At 47.5% G+C, this 25,069-nt stretch overlaps 1 protein-coding gene across 2 annotated transcripts in view; it reads left to right on the top strand.

The window, feature by feature from the left end:
- LOC119976609 overlaps nt 1-25,069 on the top strand; it is a 441,658-nt gene that overhangs the window by 54,577 nt on the left and 362,012 nt on the right. The window lies entirely within an intron of this gene.

Raw genomic sequence — 25,069 nt, 5'->3', positions numbered from 1 at the left:
TTACCAATGTCTTGTACAACTTCAACAAGACTTCCCAACTCCTGTATTCAATATTCTGACCAATAAAACCTAGCATGCTGAATGCCTTCTTCACCACCCTGTCCACCTGCAACTCCACCTTCAAGGAGCTCTGAACTTGTACCCCGAGATCTCTTTGTTCTGCAACTCTCCCCAACACCCTGCCATTAACTGAGTAGGTGCTGCCCTGATTTGATCTACCAAAACGCATCACCTCACATTTATCCAAATTAAACTCCATCTGCCATTCATCGGACCACGCTCATTTGGTCAAGATCCTGTTGCAATCTTATATAACCTTATTCACCATCCTCTATGTCACCAATCTGCGTGTCAACTGCAAACTTACTAACCATACCTCCTACATTCTCATCCAAATCATTAATATATATAACAAATAACAGTGGGCCCAGCACCAGTCACAGCCTCCAGTTTGAGAAACAACCCTCCACAACCACAGCTTCGGTCGCCAAGCCAATTCTGGATCCAATTGACTACCTCGCCCTGGATTCCGTGAGATTTAACCTTTTGCAACAACCTATCATGTGGTATCATGTCAAAGGCCTTGCTAAAGTCCATGTAGACAACGTCGATCACACTGCCCTCATCTACCTTCTTGGTTACCCCTTCAAAAAACTCAATCAATTTCCTGAGACATGACTTTCCCCTCACAAGGCCATGCTAACTTTCCCTAATTAGCCCTTGCCTGTCTAAATGCCTGGAGATCCTGTCCCTCAGAATACCCTCGAACAATTTACCCACTACAGAAGTAATGCTCATCATTCTGTAGTTTCCAGGCTTATCCCTGCAACCCTTCTTAAACAAGGGCACAACATTTGCTACCCTCCAATCTTCAGGCACCTCTACTGTGGCTGTCGATGATTCAAATATCTCAGCTAGAGGGCCGGCAATTTCCTTCCTATCCTCCCACAACGTCTTGGGATACATTTCATCAGGTCCTGGGGATTTATCTATCTTGATGCGGTTTAATACCTCCAGCACCTCCTTCTCTGTAATATGTACACTCCTCAAGACATCACTTTTGCCCTAACATGTCTTTCTCAACAGTAAATACCGACGAGAAATATTTATTTAGGACCTCTCCCATCCCTTGTCGATCTGCACATATATAAGCTTGTTTATCTTTAAGAGGTCTTACCCTCTCCCTTGTCACCCTTTTACCCATTATGTATCTGTAAAAGCTATTTGCATTTTCCATTGCCTTATCTGCTAAGGCAATCTCATGTCCCCTTTTTACCTTCCTGATTTCTCTCTTAACTCTACTCCAACAAACCCGATACTTTTCAAGGGATCCACTTGATCCCAGCTGCCTATGCATGTCAAATGACTTTCTTCCTTTTGACCATGGCCTCAGTATCTCGGGTCATCCAGGGTTCCCTCCTTCTACCAGCCTTACCCTTCACTCTGAGAGGAATGTGCTCACCTTGAACCCTGTTAACACTTTTTGAAAGATTCTCACTTGCCAGCTGTCCCCTTGCCTGCAAATAGGCCCCCCAATCAACTTTTGAAAGTTTCCACCTAATACCCTCGAAATTGGCCTTGCCCCAATTTAAAATTTTAACTTTTGGGCCAGAACTATCATTCTCCATAGCTATCTTAAAGCTAATGGAATTATGGTCACTGGTCCCAAAATAATCCCTCATGGAACATAACAGCGCAGTACAGGCCCTTCATCCCTCGGTGTTGCGCCGACCTGTGAAACCACTCTATTCCCTTATCATCCATACGTCTATCCAATTACCATTTGAATGCCCTTAATGTTGGCGAGTCCACTACTGTTGCTGGCAGGGCATTCCACGCCCTTACTTCTCTCTGAGTAAAGGACCTACCTCTGACATCTGTCCTGTATCTATCTCCCCTCAATTTAAAGCAATGTCCCCTCGAGCTAGACATCACCATCCGAGGAAAAAGGCTCTGACTGTCCACCCTATCTAATCCGCTGATCATCTTGTATGCCTCAATTAAGTCACCTCTTAACCTTCTTCTCTCTAACGAAAACAGCCTCAAGTCCCTCAGCCTTTCCTCATAAGATCTTCCCTCCATACCAGGCAACATTCTTGTAAATCTCCTCTGTACCCTTTCCAATGCTTCCACATGCTTCATATAATGCGGCGACCAGAACTGCACGCAATACTCCAAATGCGGCCGCACCAGAGTTTTGTACAGCTGCAACATGACCTCATGGCTTCGAAACTCAATCCCTCTACCAATAAAAGCTAACACACCATACACCTTCTTAACAACCCTCTCAACCTGGGTGGCAACTTTCATGGATCGAGGTACATGGACACCGAGATCTCTCTGCTCATCCACACTACCAAGAATCTTACCATTAGTCCAGTACTCTGTCTTCCTGTTATTTCTTCCAAAATGAATCACCTCACACTTTTCTGCATTGAACTCCATTTGCCACCTCTCAGCCCAGCGCTGCAGCTTATTTATGTCCCTCTGTAACTTCTAACATCCTTCTGCACTGTCTACAACTCCACCGACGTTAGTGTCATCTGCAAATTTACTCACCCATGCTTCTATGCCCTCCTCCAAGTCATTTATAAAAATCACAAACAACAGTGGCCCCAAAACAGATCCTTGTGGTACACCACTGGTAACTGGAGTCACGTCTGAACATTTCCCATCAACCACCACCCTTTGTCTTCTTCCAGCTAGCCAATTTCTGATCCAAACTGCTAAATCACCCTGAATCCCATGCCTCCGTATTTTCTGCAATAGCCTACCATGGGGAACATTACCAAATGCTTTCCTGAAATCCATATATACCACATCAACTGCTTTACCCTTATCCACCCGTTTGGTCACCTTTTCAAAGAACACAATACGGTTTGTGAGGCACGACCTACCCTTCACAAAACCATGTTGACTATCTCCAATCAAATTATTCCTTTCCAAATGATTATACATCCTATCTCTTCTAAACCTTTCCAAGACTTTGCCTACAACAGAAGTAAGGCTCACTGGTCGATAGTTACCGGGGTTGTCTCTACTACACTTCTTGAACAAGGGGACAGCATTTGCTATCCTCCAGTCTTCTGGCACTATTCTTGTAGACAAAGATGACTTAAAGATCAAAGCCAAAGGCTCAGCAATCTCCTCCCTAGCTTCCCAGAGAATCCTAGGATAAATCCCATCCGGCCCAGAGGACTTGTCTATTTTCACACTTTCCAGAATTGCTAACACCTCCTCCTTATGAACCTCAAGCCCTTCTAGTCTATTAGCCTGTATCTCAGTATTCTCCTCGACAACATTGCCTTTTTCCGTGTGAATACTGACGAAAAATATTCATTTAGCACCTCTCCTATCTCCTGGGACTCCACGCACAACTTCCCACTACTGTCCTTGACTGGCCCTACTATTACCCGAGTCATTCTTTTATTCCTGACATATCTATAGAAAGCTTTAGGGTTATCCTTAATCTTACCTGCCAAAGACTTCTCATGCCCCCTCCTGGCTCTTCTTAGCTCTCTCTTTAGGTCCTTCCTGGCTAACTTGTAACTCTCGAGCGTCCTAACTGAACCTTCACGTCTCATCTTTACATAAGCCTCCTTCTTCCTCTTGACAAGTGTTTCAACTGTTTTAGTAAACCACGGTTCCCTCGCTCGACCACTTCCTCCCTGCCTGACAGGTATATACTTATCAAGGACACGCAGTAGCTGTTCATTGAACAAGCTTCACATTTCCATTGTGCCCATCCCCTGCAGTTTTCCTCTCCATCCCATGCATCCTACGTATTGCCTCATTGCATCATTATTGCCTTTCCCCCAGATATAACTTTTGCCCTGCGGTATATACCTATCCCTTTCCATCACTAAAGTAAACGTAATCGAATTGTGGTCACTATCACCAAAGTGCTCACCTACCTCCAAATCTAACACCTGTCCTGGTTCATTACCCAGTACCAAATCCAATATGGCTTCGCCTCTCGTTCGCCTATCTACATACTGTGTCAGGAAACCCTCCTGCAGATATTGGACAAAAACGAACCCATCTAAAGTACTCGAACTATAGTGTTTTCAGTCAATATTTGGAAAGTTAAAGTCCCCCATAACAACTACCCTTTTGCTTTCGCTCTTATCCAGAATCATCTTTGCAATCCTTTCCTCTACATCTCTGGAACTTTTCGGAGGCCTATAGAAAACCCCTAACAGGGTGACCTCTCCTTTCCTGTTTCTAACCTCAGCCTATACTACCTCAGTAGACTAGTCCTCATCAAACTTCCTTTCTGCCACCGTAATACTGTCCTTGACTAACAATGCCATCCCTCCCCCTCTTTTACCACCTTCCCTGAGATTACTGAAATATCTAAACCCCGGCACCTGCAACAACCATTCTGCTCCCTGCTCTATCCAGGGGCGGCATTCTCCCCTACCCGGCGTGACGGAGGGTCCCGGAGTAGGGGAGTGGCGCCAACCACTCAGGAGTCGCGCCTCCCCGAAGGTGGGGAATTCTCCCCAACTTTGGGGGCCAGCCCCGCGCCGGAGCGGTTAGCACCAGAAGACTGGCACAAAAAACCGGCGCCCCTGGCAGCGGGGCTGGCCAAAAGGCTATCGCCGGTCCGCGCATGCGCCGGCAGTGACGTCAGCGGCAGCAGTCGGCTGACGTCACTGCCGGCGCTTGCGCGATGCGGGGTTCTCTTCCGCTCCGTGGCGGCGCGGAATGAGAGAGTGCCGCCAGGGCACTGGCCCGCAGTCTGAGCGGGGGGCCCGATCGCGGGCCAGGCCACCGTGGGGGCACCCCCCCGGGGTTTGATCTCCCCCCCGCCCCCCCAGGACCCTGGGGGCCTGCTCGCGCCGCCTAGCCCGCCGTTCCAGAGGTGGTTTAACCCTCGGCGGCGGGAGAGGCCTCCCAGCAGCGGGACTTTGGCCCATTCGGGCCGGAGAATCGCCGCAGGGGCCTCTCCGATCGGCGGGGCGTAATTCCTGTCCCCGCCACTTCCCGGGTGGCAGAGAATCTCTGCCGCGGCGGGGGCGGGATTTTAGGCGTCCCCAGGCGATTCTCTGACCCTGCAGGGGGTCGGAGAATTTCACCCCATGTCTCCGAAATGGCGACAACATCGAAGTCCCAGGTACCAACCCATGCCGCAAGTTCACCCACCTTATTCCGGATGCTCCTGGCATTGAAGAAGACACATTTTAAACCACCTTCCTGCCTGCCGGTACACTCCTGCAACTTTGAAACCTTACTCATGACCGCACTACTCTCAACCTCCTGTATACTGGAGCTACAATTCAGGTTTCCAATCCCTTACTGAACTAGTTTAAACCCTCCCGAAGGGCATTAGCAAATTTCCCCCCCAGAATATTGGTACCCCTCTGGTCCAGGTGTAGACCATCCCGTTTGTAGAGGGCCCACCTACCCCAGAATGAGCCCCAATTGTCCAGAAATCTGAAACCCTTCCTCCTGCACCATCCCTGTAGCACGTGTTCAACTGTTCTCTCCCCCTATTCTTTGTCTCGCTAGCACGTGGCACGGGTAACAACCCAGAGATAATAACTTTATCCTGGATCTAAGTTTCCACCCTAGCTCCCTGAATTCCTGCCTTACATCCCTATTCCCTTTCCTACCTGTCGTTGGTACCTCTGTGGACCACAACTTGGGGCTGTTCCCCCTCCCCCTTAAGGATACCGAAAACACGATCCGAGACATCTCAGACATGGCACCTGGGAGGCAACACACCAACCGCGAGTCTCTCTCGTTCCCACAGAATCTCCTATCTATCCCCCTAACTATGGAGTCTCTAATGACTAATGCTCTATTCCTCTCCCCCCTTCCCTTCTGAGCAACAGGGACAGACTCTGTGCCAGAGACCTGTACCCCATGGCCTACCCCTGGTAAGTCCCCCCCCCCCCCCAACAGTATCCAAAGCAGTATACTTGTCACTAAGGGGAACAACCACAGGGGATCTCTGTACTGACTGCTTCCTCCCAGCCCCTCTCACCGTCACCCATCTATCTTTATTCTTTGGAGTAACTACATCCCTGAAGCTTCTATCTATGACCACCTCTGCCTCCTGAATGATCTGAAGTTTATCCAGCTCCAGCTCCAGTTCCCTAACGCAGTTTCTGAGGAGCTGGAGATAGGTGCACTTCCCACAGATGAAATCAGCTGGGTCACTGACAGCGTCCCGCACCTCAAACATTCTGTAGGAGGAACATTGCACTGCCTTCCCTGCCATCCCCTCTGGATAACAAAAAAAGAAAAAGAAAGAAAGAGCTTGCCTGTTATTCACTATACCCCTTAGGTTAAAGGAGGTGGAATGGTGGGGGACACTACAAGTGTAGTGTCTAGGGTTTAGAAACTGCCCAACTTAAATACAGGTAAAAATAAAACACTTAACCAGCAAACACTGTGCCCCACATGAGAACAGCAATCAGCTGTTATGAGCCTACGCAAACACTTTAAATCTTTACTACTTACCCAGCAGTCACTCTGTCCTCACTCTGACCGGATTCAGCTGGAAACTCCCAATAGTAAGTTTTTTAAAAATGTACTTTCCTTTTCACCAAGCACTCACTCAGCAACCACTGCGCCCCGCACGATAACACCTCAGGGAAAAGAAAAACTACTTACCAGTCACCAACCAATCACTTACCTGCAGGCTGTGTCGTCACGGTTCAACTTCTTTCCACTTCTACCTGCCCTTGAGCCTTCCTCTTGACAACACTGAAAAATGAAATGAAATGAAAATTGCTTATTGTCACGAGTAGGCTTCAATGATGTTACTGTGAAAAGCCCCTAGTCGCCACATTCCAGCGCCTGTTTGGGGAGGCTGGTACGGGAATCAAACCGTTCTGCTGGCCTGCTTTAAAAGCCAGCAATTTAGCCTCGTGAGCTAAACCAGCCTCTGTGAGCTAAACCAGCCACTTGACAACACTGTCACTTGACAACAGCTCTTCCACGAACCAACTTCAAGCTACGCTGACCACAATGCACTTATGCAAATTTCCCCTGTAACAGCCAATCAGCAGCTCCGCTCTACTGCCCTCTGCTGGATGCGTGACTTCACTTGAACACCTCGAGTCTCTTGCACAGGTACACCTTCAAGCTACGCTGACCACAATGTACGTATGCAAATTTCCCCGCAACAGCCAATCAGCAGCTCCGCTCTACTGCCTTCTGCTGGATCTGAGGGGCCACACATGAGCACACCACCACCTGAAATTTCCCCTCAAGTCACTCACTAACACTTCCATCACCTGCCCTTCCCTATTCCCCAAGAGAAGGTCAGGTTTTGTCCCCTCTCTGGTCGGGCCATCCATATATTGAATGAAGAATTCTTCCTGAATACACTCGACAAATTTCTCTCCATCCAAACCCCTAATGCTATGGCTGTGCTAGTCAAAGTTGTGAAAGTTAAAGTCCCCAACTATTACCACCCTGTTTTTCCGGCAGCTATCTGTAATCTCTTTACATATTTGCTCCTCGATATCCCGCTGACTATTTTGAGGCCTATAGTACACTCCCATCAAAGTGATTTCACCCTTCTTATTTTTCAGTTCTACCCATGGAGACTCAGTGGGCAAACCCTTGGATATATCCTCTCTCTGTACAGCCATGATCAAAAACGCAGCTTCTCCTCTTTTCTTACTTCATGTTCTATCTTTCCTGTAGCATCTGTACCCCGGAACATTGAGCTGCCAGTCCTGCCCCTCCTTTAGCCATGTTTCAGTAATAGCTATAATATCCCAGTCCCACGTAGCTATCCATGCCCTGAGTTCATCTGCCTTGCCCATTAGGCAGTTAGACCTGGGAGGAAACCAGAGCGCCCGAGTTGTGAAAACTTACCAACCTTATCCACCACTTCCCAATCAGCTCTCTCCCTTGTAGCATTAACTGCTGCGGCGGGGCAAGACCCCTCTCTGAATATTTAAAGGTTACGAAACAAGGAGAAAACGCAAAAAAATCTCTTCCCGCTCTGCACTGTCTTGTTAAATGATTGTCACGCCAACTCCACTACTTTGTCCAGCAATCGAAGCCACACATCATCACTCTTAAAAGCTTTCACATACCTAAATTTTAAGCGAAATTGAATTGTCCTAATTCAATTTGTGTCTCTCCAAAAATATGAAACATTGTTACACTGGCTATCAGTTTGGGTTCAACACCATATACAGATTGTGCATCCTTTAGCAGAGAGAGAGCAGCCTCTTTCTGCCTAATGTGAAGGTGAAAAATAGCATGACCCAAGGGGCCCTTGCATTGTATGTTGGACAATAGAATGTATTTGTGCCATGATTGCTACCATCTAGAAGGGCAAGGGCCGCAGACACAGGAGCACACCACCACCTGAAATTTCCCCTCAAGTCACTCACCATCCTGCCTTGGAAATATATTGCTGTTCCTTCACTGTCGCTGGGTAAAACACCTGGAATTCCCTCCCTAACAGCATTGTGGGTTTACCTACATCACAGGGATTGCAGTGGCTCAAGAAGGCAGCTCACACCACTTTCTCAAGGGTAATTAGGGATGGGCAATAAATCCCGGCCTAGCCAGCAACACCCACACCCCATAAATGAATAAGAAAATGCCAATAACTGGCATTAATCACAGACCATATCACGTGGTATGTTACGTTCTTCTCCACACTCCTCAAAATAGAAAGCAATCGCGATGCAACTTGCTTTCTCTCTCAGCATGAATAATCATGTCCTCTTGACCCATCTCCTGGTTAATCTGTTTCAATGGAAGATTTTTCCCTTGTAGCTGTAAAGCTCACACAGACCCCAATGAGAGTACAATCCCTCTCCGAGCACTGCTACTGTGTGGTGAACCTCTGGCAGAGCTGGGTGCTGATAGAATCGACAGAATTAATGTCAAAACTTCAGGGGGAAAAAAAGAATCAAACCTGGAGTTTCAGGTAGAGGAATGCTTTGCTTCCCGTGACCATGCTGAATTTTCAGCGTTCTAATTCACCAGCTTTTAATATTCTGAGGTTGACCTCATGTTTGTAATTATTATTTTTTTCTCTCTATCTAACAATTTGTAATTTGTTCAATATAAAACATGAAAACTGAATAAAAAACATTTATATAAAAAAAAAGTTTGTAATTATTTCGGGGAGCACGGTGGCGCAGTGGTTAGCACTGCGGCATCGCGGCGCCGAGGTCCCAAATTCGATCCCGGCTCTGGGTCACTGTCCGTGTGGAGTTTGCACATTCTCCCCGTATCTGCGTGGGTTTCGTTTCCAAAACCCAAAGGTGTAGGTGGATTGGCCACACTAAATTACCCCTTCATTGGAAATTAGGTACTCTTAAAAAAAATTTCAACAAAAAAATTGTTTGTTATTATTAATAATAATAATCTTTATTATTGTCACAAGTAGGCTTACATTAACGCTGCAATGAAGTTACTGTGAAAATCCCCTAGTCGTCACATCGCCTGTTCAGGTACACACAGGGAGAATTCAGAAAGTCCAAACTACCTAACAGCACGTCTTTCAGGACTTGTGGGAGGAAACCGGAGCACCAAGTGGAAACCCACACAGACACGGGGAGAACGTGCAGACTCCACACAGACAATGACCCAAGCCGGGAATTGAACCCGGGCCTATGGCTGTGAAGCCACAGTGCTAACCACCGCGGTACCGTGCCGTCCATTGTAAACAGTATTTTGTAGACAGTTATCATTGCAGGTTTACTGCATAATTTTAATTGTAACAGTTTTATACATGTTACTCACATCTTCATGCGGTCTTATGACGCAATAGTAATGTCCCTAACCCTGGGTCAGAGCTCCAGTTTCAAACAACACTCCAGGACTTGATGGCAACAAAAAGTGCTTTTATAATGTGGCCAAACAGGTTGATTATCATCCTCTAAATCCTTCTGGCATTCAATAAGATCATGGGGCGGGATTCCCCCCTACCCGGTGGGGTGGGGGGTCCCGGCGGGATGGAGTGGCGTGAACCACTCCGGCGTCGGGCCGCCCCAAAGGTGCTGATTTCTCCGCACCTTTAGGGGCTAAGCCCTCACCTTTAGGGGCTAGGCCCGCGCTGGAGTGGTTGCCGTCCCGCCGGCTGACGTGGAAGGCCTTTGGCACCACACCAGCCGGGGCCAAAGGGATACCGCCGGCCAGCGGAAGTCTGCGCATGCAGCGGCTGCTGACGTCATCCCGTGCATGCACAGAGGGGGGTCACCTCCGCGTCGGCCATGGCGGAGGCTATGGCCGACATGGAAGGGAAAGAGTGCCCTTCTTCTGAACTGTAGCAGATACAAGCCGAGCTTGTGTAACCTTTCCTCATAAGACATCCTGCCTGTTCCACGTATTAGTCCAATAAACATTCTCTGAACTGCTTCCAATGCATTTATAGCCTTCCTAAGGCGACCAATACTGCACACAGTACTCCAGATGTGGTCTTCCAATGCCCTGTATAACCTCCCTACTTTTATAATCAATTCCCCTTGCAATAAACAAGAACCATCTCTCAGCTTTCCTGATTACTTATTGTATTTATATTCTAACCTTTTGTGATTCATGTATCCATATGTCTTAAATTCCTGACACAGAAAGATCTTGATGTTCTAATTTATGATTCATCCATTAATGATGCATCAGTGTGAAGAACAACTGTATCCAAATCTCAAAATCAAAAGAGATCCAATCTGAGAATCTGAGAAACAGCCCCTGAAGTACATAGACTGGTGAATCAATCCTTGACTTTTTAGGGTGAGGTTAATTTATCGTTTTGTAGGCACTATTTCTCATGTCAGAATCATTAATTAAATGGGGCAACTGAGAATCAAAACTATAATGTGCTCAGAAAACAAATAATACAAAGTTTCCAGGGCAATTTTACCGGACGGCTGGGACTTTTTTCTTTGGAGCGTAGGAGACAGGGGTGATCTTACAGAGGTGGTGAAGATCATGACAGGCATTAATAGGGTGAATGCACTCAGTCTGTTTCCCAGGTTTGGGGAATCGAGAACTCGAGGGCATAGGTTTAAGTTAAGAGGGGAAAGAATTAATGGGAACCCGATGAGCACCTTTTTTACACAGAGGGTGGTACGTATGTCGAATGAGCTGCCGGAGGAAGTGGCTGAGGCAGGAACATTGACAACATTTAAAAGGCATTTGGACGGATACGTGGATAGGAAAGGTTGGGATATGGGCCAAATGTAGGCAAATGGGGTTAGCTTAGATGGCTTTTTTCATAGATCATAGAATTTACAGTGCAAAGGTGGCCATTCAGCCCATCAAGTCTGCACCTGCTCTCCTACCCAAGGGTCAACACCTCCACCCTATCCTCATAACCCAGTAACCCCACCCGACACTAAGGGCAATTTTGGACACTAGGGGCAATTTATCATGGCCAATTGACCTAACCTGCACATCTTTGGACTGTGGGAGGAAACCGGAGCACCCGGAGGAAACACACGCACACACGGGGAGGATGTGCAGACTCCACACAGACAGTGACCCAAGCCGGAATCGAACCTGGGACCCTGGAGCGGTGAAGCAATTCTGCTATCCACAATGCTACCGTGCTGCCCTTGGTATGGATCAGTTTGGGACCAAGAGCCTGTCTCCAAGCCGTAGATTCTATGATTCAAACAGATATAGAAAAGCAATAAATGTCAATCATTTATGGTAAAATAAATTGTTTGAATTTCAATCCAATTTTTCCCCACAATACATTTGCAGCAGATGAATGGATGGGTGGAGTGGTTGGTGAGGTACTGAATGACAATAGTGATTGTTGACTGGCTAATTGTGCTCATGTGATCAAGACTATTCAAACGGATTGAAGCTGCTGCCAATTGGGTAATTGAAGGTACAGTTGCCAAAGTTCTTGGATTACCCTGGAGTTTCCAGAAGTGAAAGACTGAACTCCTACTGTAAAGCATAAGAAAATTCAAAAATATTAAAATGCCATTCAGGGAAAAAAGTTTGTTTATCCAACAGACAAAAATCATTCAAGTGGGTAATAAAGATTCTGTTCATTTTTCTATTTTTGTCAGAAGGTGGCGTATTGTGAGGGTGGGCATGTCAGGTGACCACTGACGAGTGTTTGGGAACAGGGCAGTTCGCAACATGAGGTCATGTGATGATATCTCTGGGAATATGCCCAGTCAGAGTTAAGAAATTTAGTTCCCCCGTGTTACAGATTAGACTGGAGGAGACGGCACAATCTGAGGCTATCTAATTGGTAAAAGGTAACAGATAAAGTTTCCTGAGAGCATAAAGAATTCTTGGAAGGATGCTCATTCAATCAGATGTTTAGAATGAGATATGTTTCCTGAAATATTACAAGGTGAGGAAAAAGCAAATAAATAGTCAAAGAATGTAAAATAGAAGCTAAAAAAAATCAAGCAGAAAGGCAGCAATGCCAAATTTCATGTATTTTCCACAACAACACAATTAACTTTAACTGTCAAAGCCTAAGAAAGGGGTTCTCAGATACAGCAATTTAAGCACCTGGACTGCACAAAAAGTTTTTAAAAAACAGGTTAACTTATTTCACCTGTACCAAAACTGGCTAAACTGTCAGGGAAAAGCATCACTCCAAGAAGGAACTATTTCCAGAGAATTTTCACCTTTGATTCTCCAGGTGTCTGTTCTCATTGGAGCTTTGGTTCCTCAACACAGCATCAGACAAGCCTGGCTGCCAAGCCCCTGGCAGAAATCATACAAATAAATGAATTAGGAGCAAGTCGGCTATTTGGCTCCTTGAACCCGCTCTGCCATTCAATAAGATCATGGCTGAGTCCCTGAACATTTTCAAGATTGAGTTTGATAGGTTTTAATCAGTTCGGGAATGAAGGGTCACGGGAGAAGACAGGAAAGTGGACTTAGTGAGTGTTAGATCAGCCATGACCTTATTAAATGGCGGAGCTGGGAGCTGGCTTGAAGGGCTAAATGGCCTATCCCTGTTCCTAATTCATGGGATTTATAGTGCAGAAGGAGGTCGTTCGGACCATCACATCGCACCAGCCATTGGAAAAAGCACCCTACTTAAGCCCATGCCCCCACCCTATCCTGTAACCCAGCTACCCCACCTAACCTAAGGGACAATTTAACATGGCCAATCCACCTAACCTGTACATCTTTGGACTGTGGGAGGAAACTGGAGTACCCGGAGGAAACCCACGCAGACACAGGGAGAAACTGCAAACTCCACACAGTCACCTGTATACTAATTCATGTGACAATAATAAATCAAATAAAATCACCCAAGGCCGGAATTGAACTAGGACCCTGGAGCTGTGAAGCAGCCGTGTTAATCCATTGTGCCACCGTGCCGCCCATTTTTATGGTCTTTTGGCTGATCTGATTGTAACCTCCACTCTCCAGTCCTACTCTCTCAATGAGGCTTCTCAGACATATGGATTCTGCCAGTCAGTCTGACTGGATCCCAATTCCACTTCCTTGCACTTCAGCCACTCTCTGGGGCTGGGCAAAATTGCTGGCTTTTAAAGCAGACCAAGGTAGGCATCAGCACGGTTCAATTCCTGTACTGGGCCTTCCTGAACATGCGCCAGAATGTGGCACCTAGGGACTTTTCACAGTAACTTCATTGAAGCCTACTTGTGACAATAAGTGATTTTCATTTTCAAGTATCCCTGGGCTCCTGCCGCATTGCCACTCAATGTCCTGGCTTTGTCCTGGCTACTTTCTCCCCTATCTCATGACATTTGGCTCCAATCCTCAGTTTGTCAAAAACACTCCACCTTGCAGGGAGGGGCCCATAGGGGCCAACCGACTCCATTGGAGTGCGCTCCGCTACCATTGCCAGCTGCTGCTGGAGACCCCACCACACATTTCCTCGCTTGATTGATACCTCATCCGTCACCTCCAACATCCAATCACTCCAACAACAAAGCAAAGTGGCAGCCGTGTGTACCATCTACAGGATGCACTGCAGAAACTCACCAAGGATCCTTAGATAGCACCTTCCAAACCCACGACCACTGAGGAGGTAGTGGCGTAGTGGTATTGTCACTGGAAGAGTACACCAGAGCCACAGAGTAATGCTCTGGGGACCCAGGTTCAAATCCCAACACTGCAGATGGTGAAATTTGAATTTAATAAAAAATCTGGAATTAAAAGTCGAATGGTGACCATGAATCGATTGTCGTAAAAAACCCATCTGGTTCACTAATGTCCTTTAGGGAAGGAAATCTGTTGTCATTACCTGGTCTAGCCGACAGGTGACCCCAGATCCACAGCAATGTGGTTGACTCTTAACTGGCCCCCTCAAGGGCAATTAGGGATGGGCAATAAATGTTGGCATAGCCTGTGACACCCACATCCCATAAACAAATCTACAAGGACAAAAGCATCAGACAGTAGGGGCGGGATTCTCCGACCCCCCGCCGAGTCGGAGAATCGTCGGGAGGCGGTGTGAATCCTGCACCCGCCGGCTGCCGAATTCTCTGGTGCTGAGGGCTTGGCGGGGATGGGAATCGCGCTGCACCGTGTGGGGGCCGTTCGCAGCAGCCCCCCCGGCAATTCTCCGGCCCACAACGGGCCGAGTGGCCTCCCGTTTACGGCCGGACCCGCCGGCGTAAATTACAACAGGTACTTACCGGCGGGACCTGGCTCCACGGGTGGCCTCCGGGGTCCTCAGGGAAGGCACGGGGGGATCTGGCCCTGGGAGGTGCCCTCAAGGTGGCCTGGCCCGCGATCAGGGTCCACCTATCCGCGGGCGGGCTTGTGCCGTGGGGGCACTTTATTCCTCCCCGTCGGCTGCTGTGGACCTCCGTGTTGGCTGCGCGGAGATGAACCCCCCTACACATGCGCTGGGATGATGCTAGCACACGCTGGCATTCCCGTGCATGTGCCAACTCGTGTTGGCCAGCGGAGGACCTTCGGCACGGCGCCAAGCCCCTTCCGCGCTGGCTGGCATGGTGCAAACCACTCTGGCGCCGGCCTAGCCCCTGAAGGTGCGGCGGATTCCACAGCTTTAGGGCGGCCCGATACCGGAGTGGTTCACGCCACTCCTCAGCGCCGGGACCGCCCGCCCCGCCGGGTAGGGGAGAATCCCCCCCAAGTCTTTTGGGACTTCTGGCAGGAAACCGGAGCACTCGGAGGAAACTCACGCAGACACGGGGAGAACGTGTAGATTCCATGCAGACAGTGACCCAAGCTGGGAATCCAACCTGGGACTCTGGCGCTATGAAGCAACAGTGCTATCCACTGTGCTACCTTGCCGTCCTATACTGGACTTGCCAGGGCCGCTCTCAGCCCCTAAAAGAATAAGTAAAAGTGAAAGATGCGAGCGCGGCAACAACAGTCATCATATGGTGACAGTTTGGTCAGCAATCGCAGGTTCAACTGAGCTAAGGTCGTGAGCAAGTTTGAATCCTTATTGGTGGCAGCATTTTCTTTGTGCAAAACAGATTGGGACAAATGGTAAGAATTGAAATGATATCCAGCACGCGGACGATGTGGCCTTCTCAGCCCCTTATTTTTACTGGCACTTTATATTGAAACTGGGCTGTCCAGTCATATTGAGGTCCAGGTCGGCCATGTCTCCCAGGGTTGTATGATTTACAGAAATTCACTTCCAGTGATCTCTGCACCATGGAGTAGATCTCACTACACGGATACTCACTGACTCCATAATACACAGGTCACACCTGGAGTCCTCACACTATCCAAGTCCCCTTACTAAAGCCACTGCCCATTGGTGCTTCATATTCCCTAACCCTGTTGTTCCTGTCCTGAGACTATTTGATGGGAACAGTGTAGAGGAAGATTCACTCTATACACTCTATCCAGATTCACTCTATCCAAGGTCCCAGGTTCGATTCCCGGCTGGGTCACTGTCTGTGTGGAGTCTGCACGTCCTCCCCCTGTGTGCGTGGGTTTCCTCCGGGTGCTCCGGTATCCTCCCACAGTCCAAAGATGTGCGGGTTAGGTGGATTGGCCATGCTAAATTGCCCGTAGTGTCCTAATAAAAGTAAGGTTAAGGGGGGGGGGGTTGTTGGGTTACAGGTATAGGGTGGATACGTGGGTTTGAGTAGGGTGATCATGGCTCGGCACAACATTGAGGGCCGAAGGGCCTGTTCTGTGCTGTACTGTTCTATGTTCTATGTTCTATACCTAACCCTTATTGTGGCAACACCATGATTATTTGGGGTGTGGACAATGTGGAGGAAACGTTACTCTGTTGGTTCAGTTTGATCTATGCCACCTGGTTTTGTGTAATGAGCAAGTACAGATCAGCTCTGACTGAAGCTCTCAGTTCAGAGCTGGCACTATTACCAAACCAGAATCCAAACCAGAGTCTAAGGAACTTACGAGCGAGTCAGGCCTGTTAAAGCTGATATGGCTGGAAGCCAAACTATATTGTGTGTTGTGCGGTTGGTTTCAGGGTGAATATCAGCGCAATACAAATCTACTACTAATGTCAGGTGGAATATTATTAAACATGTAGAGTTACAAACTATGAAGAGTTACGGTCATGACCTAACGTCAAATATCAAGGGAGTTGAAAAATTACACTTGCAGGAGAATGCAAGTCCATTAATTGATCCACCACGTAAGTGTAGCATCCATTTACAAGACAAGCTAAATATTCAAATAGACAATTTGGGGAAATCCGGAATCATTCGAAGAATACAAGAGAACAAGCAAACATACGAATTAGGCCATTCAGCCCCTCAAGCCTGCTCTGCATTTCAATAAGACCATGGTTGATTTAATTATATTTCTCATTAGTTCCTAATAACCTTTGACCCTCTTTCCCAACAAAAATCTATTTACCTCTCTGTTAAAAATATTAAGTTATCCCACTTCCGCTGCATTCTAAGGCAGAGTTCCTAAGTCACACAACCTTGTGAGAAGATACATTTCTCCTCATATTTGTCCTAAAAGGGTAACCCATAATTTTAAACAGTGCTCCCTCATTCTGGATTCAACCACAAGAGGAAACATCCTTTCCACGTCCACCTTGTCAATACCGTTCAATAAGAAGTCTTACAACACTAGGTTAAAGTCCAACAGGTTTGTTTCAAATCACTAGCTTTTGGAGCACTGCTCCTTCCTCAGGTGAATGAAGGGGTATGTTTCAGAAACATATATATAGATAAAGTCAAAGATGCAAGACAATGCTTTTAATATGAGCATGTGCAGGTAATTAAGTATTTACAGACTTCTGCATCTTCGCGTTCGGCGAACGGCCAGAGAATCACATTCCCTGACCGAATCGGGGGCAGCGGTGCTTTTGCAATGCTCTGCACTCTCCAAGACGGCGTACTGAGAGTACGCCATGCCACGTATCGACGAGGCCCGTCCCCGAAGCTCTGCCCCTGACCGGCCGAGTTCCCAAAGGTATGGGTCACATGTGGTCTCATCCGTCGAGAACTCATCATGGTGGCTGCGAACTCCGGCCAACACCACCACAGGTGGGGGGAGGGCCAATCCGCGGGCGGAGGGGGACATTATTCGGGGCTGGGGCCACTGTGGTGGGGCGGTCCGGTGTGTGGGCCACGGCCGAAGTGCGGGACTATTTCGCGGGACAGGTCCGCAAGCGGCCTCCGCCGTGAAGCACGGCATGGCCGCTGCAGACCAACACTGTGCGCATGCACGGCCATGGACCCGCAATTCTCCGGGACATATCAGCAGCTAGAGCCGGGTGCTCTACGCTGCCGTCCTGTTAGACCCCAGCAAAACGTGGAATCAGTGGCCGTTTTGTGCCAGTTAGGGATAGGGACATAGTCTCAAAATCAAAATCTCGATGGATGAGACCACACATGTCCCACGCCTTTGGGAACTGTGCCGGTCGGGGCACATTTTACTCCATCTGCTAGATGTTTGCCCATTCACTCAACCTATCTATATCCAGCTGCAAAGCCCATGGACGGGATTCTCTGTCGGCTGGATATTCCGCTTCGCTGGCAGTGCACTCACGGCCACGGATTTCCCGACAGCGTGAGGGTACCCACAATGGGAAACCCCATTGGCTGGCTGCCGGGACAGAGGATCCCGCTGCCGGCGGGGTGGCGCGCACAGAAAACGGTTGAGACGGAAAGGAGAGTCTCGCCCCATGTGTTTTCTTCACAACCTACTTTTCTACTTAATTGTGTGCACTATGCCAATTTAGCTACTATGAGTTCTCCTCATCTAATTGATTGACGTAAATTGTAAAAGGTTGAGGCCCCTGCACAGACTCCTGCGGGCATCCATTCATCACATCCTGTCGATGAGGCAAAAACCCTTTATGCAGAATCACGGGTCCAGCATGCCACCCTATCGTGTATACCCATAATGAGGGCAGCTCTAGCTGTGACCTGTCTGTCTCACCGAACACCCCTCGGACAAAGCCCCGTCGATGGTAATATGGTGATGGTCACTTTCACGCTCACTGAGTGTGGCGGCCACACAGCTGAAAGTGATTGCTAATGGGGAAGAGGCAACTCTAGTGATGCGAGCACTTCACAGCTCCCAAGTGGATTCCCATGGGAAGGCATGCCACGTCACAGGTGATTGCTTCTGCCTAGCATCCCAATCGGACTATGAGGCCTGGATACTCTGCCTCAACTCCGGGAGCACCAATGCCACAGAGGCAGTAGCCTCCGAACGGAGGGGCAGCTGGATTGAGCCTCGACTGTCTCCGCATCATCTGGCTCTGTCAGCCTTGGCGGCTCCCCATATCTGCACCACAGTTTTGATGTCCTCAGCGATGCCCCTCTGTGAGTGGACCATACTCTCCAGCACCTCGCCAATGTTCACCTGTATCTGGAATATGGTCCTCAGCGGCCGGACATGCTCAGGAGCTCCTTCTGAATCTTATGGCCGCACCCTATCAACTGCATGAGCTCTAGGATAGTCTGGCCCAGAGGCTCAGCATCTGACTCGGACTCAGCTGGGTCCTGGGACCCAGCAGACCTCTGACTCCTGTACCCCCTGGACATTCCTGATGTGCATCTGCAACTGTGTGGTGTTCACCAGATTGTGCCTCAGAACCTGTTCACTACTTTTACTCACCAAGGTGTGTGTCTATGCGCTGGTGGAGGGTGGGGTTGACAGCTGTGATACAAATATGGTGGCATTCTCATAGCTCCCTCCGAGGTGTTCTCTTGGGAAGCAGGGAGAATCGCCGAGCAGAAACTTATACCAAGTTCCACACACATGAGTATGGCCTCAACTGGGACCTTGGATTCATGTCGTATTACATTCACCCCACCATCTGGCATGGGCTTGCGAAATCCTACCAACTGTCCAAGCTTGAGTCAATTCACACCTCTTTAACCTGCTCCATTTGGACCTGTAACGACTTAATTACCTACAAAGACTCGCATTCAAAGTATCATCTTGCATCTTTGACTTTGTCTATATAAATGTTCCTGGAACGTACCTCTTCATTCACCTGAGGAAGGAGCAGTGCTCCGAAAGCTAGTGATTCGAAACAAGCCTGTTGGACTTTAACCTGGTGTTGTAAGACTTCTTACTGTGCTCACACTTAGAACAAGTTCAGTCAGATCGCGCCCATAGTCTTGACTGTGCATTTTGGGTTTTTTTCGCTCTGTCCCTTACTGCCATTCACCAACCCTAATTTCTGATCCTTTTCTTCTCTACCCTCATCTATAATCTTGGATATATCGCATCTTTCCACATTTGAATGATGGCTCCCACTATTTAGTTTAAAGCCCTTTCTAATTCCATCATAATTTGGTTCACAAGAACACTTTGCCCTAGCACATTTCAGGGGTAGGCCGTCCCAACGGTACAGCCCCCACTTTCTCCAGTACGATGGCAGTGCGACAGAAACTGGAACCCATTTCTACCACACTGTTCTTTGAACTATGTATTCACCTCTTTAATTTTATGTTTAAAATGCCAAATTGCACCTGGCTCAAGTTATAATTCAGAAATTATAACCTTTGAAGTTTTACTTTTCAATTTTATGCCCAGCACTGTATGCTCCCTATGTAAAACTTCTTTCTTCGTTCTACCTATGTTGTTGGTGGGTACATGGACCACAGCAATTGGATCCTCCCCCTCCCACTGCAAACTTCTCTCCAGCCCGGAGAAGATGTCCTGAACCATGGTCCCAGGCAGGCAACACAGCTGCAGAAAACAGGATCAGTGTCCCTCACAGTAATGTCCCCTACTTCCACTACGTCCCTTTTTGTTCCCCCATTTGGAACGGCAACCTGTACCATGGTCAATTTGCTCAAGCAACTTGCAGCCCGCACTCTCATGCAAACAAACTGAGACAACGTCAAACCTGTTGAACAATTGCAGAGCCTGACACTCCTGCCCTCTGGGCCCCCTTACCTGCCTCACTCGCAGCCACAGTCTGTTGTGCCTGGCCACGGGCCAAATGAGAATACTCTATCCTCAGAGGTGTGACTGCCTCCTGGTACAAAGTGCCCAAGAAACTTTGCCCCTCCCTGATGTAGCGTAGTGTCTGCAGCTCAGCCTCCAGCTCAATGGCTCTCCAAGGTTCCTCAAGCTACAAACATTGTGAGTTATTTGTATTTGAGGAAAATATGGAGCTTAGTGTCTGATTGGTTGAAGCTGCCCCCACCCTAATTGCTGAGAGGCAGTTATCTGGCAATCACTTGAGGCCTGTTGAGGCCTGTTTAGGGGCACATTGTATTCTTCTCTTTGAAGTTAAGGTATTTTTTTGAGTCATCGGTTAGCTGAGGTCTGTATAAAAGACAGAGAGACTGCGCACAAAGTAAGCAAGCACTTTCCAGGAGACTCATCCGGAGTGAGACTCGTACAGAGTGGAGGATTGAAATTTGGTAATTTGGTGCAGTGAGGTAATTCGGTGCAGAGTGTGAGGAGGTGCTCTTTAACCCTGGTAAGTGACTGGTAAGTAGTCTCTCTTTTTCTTTTCATTGTCTAATTTACTTATTTTTATTTTGAAATTGTAGTTGTTTAAGTTTACCAAGGGTTTAAGACATGGCAGGAGATCCCAGACCCGTGTCATGCTCCTCGTGTGCGATGTGGGAGCTCAGGGACACGTCCACTGTCCCTGGCTCCTTCACGTGCAAGAAGTGTGTTCAGTTGCAGCTCCTGTTAGACCGCTTGACGGCTCTGGAGCTGCGGATGGACTCACTTTGGAGCATCCGCGATGCTGAGGAGGTCGTGGATAGCACGTTTAGCGAGTTGGTCACACCGCAGGTGAAGGTTACTGAGGGAGATAGAAAATGGGTGACCAAAAGAAAGAGCAAGAGTAGGAAGGCAGTGCAGGTGTCCCCTGCGGTCATCTCCCTGCAAAACAGATATACCGCTTTGGATACTGTTGAGGGAGATGGCTCACCAGGGGAAGGCAGCAGCAGCCAGGTTCATGGCACCGTGGCTGGCTCTGCTGCACAGCAGGGCAGGAAGAAAAATGGCAGGGCTATAGTGATAGGGGACTCGATCGTAAGGGGAATAGACAGGCGGTTCTGTGGACGCAATCGAGACTCCAGGATGGTATGTTGCCTCCCTGGTGCAAGGGTCAAGGATGTCTCGGAGCGGCTGCAGGACATTCTAGGGGGGGAGGGTGAACAGCCAGCTGTCGTGGTGCACATAGGCACCAACGATATAGGTACAAAACGGGATGAGGTCCTACAAGCGGAATTCAGGGAGTTAGGAGTTAAACTAAAAAGTAGGACCTCAAAGGTAGTAATCTCAGGATTGCTACCAGTGCCACGAGCTAGTCAGAGTAGGAATGTCAGGATAGATAGGATGAATGCGTGGCTCGAGAGATGGTGCAAGAGGGAGGGATTCAAATTCCTGGGGCATTGGGACCGGTTCTGGGGGAGGTGGGACCAGTACAAACCGGACGGTCTGCACTTGGGCAGGACTGGAACCGATGTCCTAGGGGGGGTGTTTTCTAGCGCTGTTGGGGAGGGTTTAAACTAATGTGGCAGGGGGATGGGAACCAATGCTGGAAGTTGGAAGGTAGTAAAACTGGGACAGAAACAAAAGGAAGTAAGGGGAAAAGTGCAAGGCAGAGAAGACATAGTCAGAAATCCATAAGGGCGACAGTACAAGGTACAGTGACTGAGGGGAGCACAGTGAATAGGCCCAGTAATAACAAAAGGAATAAAACTGGAGATGTTAAGATTCAAAACAGAGGTAAAAAAAACCAACATAAGTGTACTTTACCTGAATGCTCGTAGTATTCGGAATAAAGTAAATGAGTTGGTGGCACAAATCATCGTGAAGGACTATGATTTAGTGGCCATTACGGAAACATGGTTAAAGGATGGTCACGACTGGGAGTTAAATATCCGAGGGTATCAAACTATTCGGAAGGACAGAGTGGATGGTAAGGGAGGTGGTGTTGCTCTGTTATTTAAGGATGACATCCGGGCAATAGTAAGGGATGACATCGGTGCGATGGAGGATGAGGTTGAATCCATTTGGGTGGAAATCAGGAATAGTAAGGCAAAAAAGTCACTGATAGGAGTAGTCTATTGGCCACCAAATAGTAACGAGATGGTGGGGCAGGCAATAAACAAAGAAATAACTGATGCATGTAGAAATGGTACAGCAGTTATCATGGCGGATTTTAATCTACATGTCGATTGGTTTAACCAGGTCGGTCAAGGCAACCGTGAGGAGGAGTTTATAGAATGTATCCGCGATAGTTTCCTAGAACAGTATGTAATGGAACCTACGAGGGAACAAGCGGTCCTAGATCTTGTCCTGTGTAATGAGACAGGATTGATTCATGATCTCATAGTTAGGGATCCTCTCGGAAGGAGCGATCACAATATGGTGGAATTTAAAATACAGATGGAGGGTGAGAAAGTAAAATCAAATACTAGTGTTTTGTGTTTAAACAAAGGAGATTACAAGGGGATGAGAGAAGAACTAGCTAAGGTAGACTGGGAGCTAAGACTTTATGGTGGAACAGTTGAGGAACAGTGGAGAACCTTCCAAGCGATTTTTCACAGTGCTCAGCAAAGGTTTATACCAACAAAAAGGAAGGACGGAAGAAAGAGGGAAAATCGACCGTGGATATCTAAGGAAATAAGGGAGAGTATCAAATTGAAGGAAAAAGCATATAAAGTGGCAAAGATTGCTGGGAGATTAGAGGACTGGGAAATCTTTAGGGGGCAACAGAAAGCTACTAAAAAAGCTATAAAGAAGAATAAAATAGAGTATGAGAGTAAACTTGCTCAGAATATAAAAACAGACAGTAAAGGTTTTTACAAATATATAAGACAAAAAAGAGTGGCTAAGGTAAATATTGGTCCATTAGAGGATGAGAAGGGAGTTTTAATAATGGGAAATGAGGAAATGGCTGAGGAACTGAACAGGTTTTTTGGGTCGGTCTTCACAGTGGAAGACACAAATAACATGCCAGTGACTGATAGAAATGAGGCTATGACAGGTGAGGACCTTGAGACGATTGTTATCACTAAGGAGGGAGTGATGGGCAAGCTAATGGGGCTAAAGGTAGACAAGTCTCCTGGCCCTGATGGAATGCATCCCAGAGTGCTAAAAGAGATGGCTAGGGAAATTGCAGATGCACTGGTGATAATTTACCGAAATTCACTAGACTCTGGGGTGGTCCCGGTGGATTGGAAATTAGCAAACGTGACGTCACTGTTTAAAAAAGGAGGTAGGCAGAAAGCAGGAAATTATAGGCCAGTGAGTTTAACTTCGGTAATAGGGAAGATGCTGGAATCTATCATCAAGGAAGAAAATGCGAGGCATCTGGATAGAAATTGTCCCATTGGGCAGACGCAGCATGGGTTCGTAAAAGGCAGGTCGTGCCTAACTAATTTAGTGGAAATTTTTGAGGACATTACCAGTGCAATAAATAACGGGGAGCCGATGGATGTGGTATATCTGGATTTCCAGAAAGCCTTTGACAAGGTGCCACACAAAAGGTTGCTGCATAAGATAAAGATGCATGGCATTAAGGGTAAAGTAGTAGCATGGATAGAGGATTGGTTAATTAATAGAAAGCAAAGAGTTGGGATAAATGGGTGTTTCTCTGGTTGGCAATCAGTAGCTAGTGGTGTCCCTCAGGGATCTGTGTTGGGCCCACAATTGTTCACAATTTACATTGATGATTTGGAGTTGGGGACCAAGGGCAATGTGTCCAAGTTTGCAGATCACACTAAGATGAGTGGTAAAGCGAAAAGTGCAGAGGATACTGGAAGTCTGCAGAGGGATTTGGATAGGTTAAGTGAATGGGCTCGGGTCTGGCAGATGGAATACAATGTTGACAAATGTGAGGTTATCCATTTTGGTAGGAATAACAGCAAACGGGATTATTATTTAAACGATAAAATATTAAAGCATGCCGCTGTTCAGAGAGACTTGGGTGTGCTAGTGCATGAGTCACAGAAGGTTGGTTTACATGTGCAACAGGTGATTAAGAAGGCAAATAGAATTTTGTCCTTCATTGCTAGAGGGATGGAGTTTAAGACTAGGGAGGTTATGTTGCAATTGTATAAGGTGTTAGTGCGGCCACACCTGGAGTATTGTGTTCAGTTTTGGTCTCCTTACTTGAGAAAGGACGTACTGGCGCTGGAGGGTGTGCAGAGGAGATTCACTAGGTTAATCCCAGAGCTGAAGGGGTTGGATTATGAGGAGAGGTTGAATAGACTGGGACTGTACTCGTTGGAATTTAGAAGGATGAGGGGGGGATCTTATAGAAACATTTAAAATTATGAAGGGAATAGATAGGATAGATGCGGGCAGGTTGTTTCCACTGGCGGGTGACAGCAGAACTAGGGGGCATAGCCTCAAAATAAGGGGAAGTAGATTTAGAACTGAGTTTAGGAGGAACTTCTTCACCCAAAGGGTTGTGAATCTATGGAATTCCTTGCCCAGTGAAGCAGTTGAGGCTCCTTCATTACATGTTTTTAAGGTAAAGATAGATAGTTTTTTGAAGAATAAAGGGATTAAGGGTTATGGTGTTCGGGCCGGAAAGTGGAGCTGAGTCCACAAAAGATCAGCCATGATCTCATTGAATGGCGGAGCAGGCTCGAGGGGCCAGATGGCCTACTCCTGCTCCTAGTTCTTATGTTCTTATGTTCTTTTAACACTTTAGTATAAATTCAATGAGTTACTATTTGGGACTTCTCGATATGCTGTGTTATGATCTGAA

This window comes from Scyliorhinus canicula, chromosome 1 (assembly GCF_902713615.1).
Source record: "Scyliorhinus canicula chromosome 1, sScyCan1.1, whole genome shotgun sequence".
In the NCBI taxonomy this organism is placed as follows: Eukaryota; Metazoa; Chordata; class Chondrichthyes; order Carcharhiniformes; family Scyliorhinidae; genus Scyliorhinus; species Scyliorhinus canicula.
The sequence above is the reverse complement of the archived record's forward strand: the minus strand, read 5'-3'. Positions and strand labels throughout refer to the sequence as shown.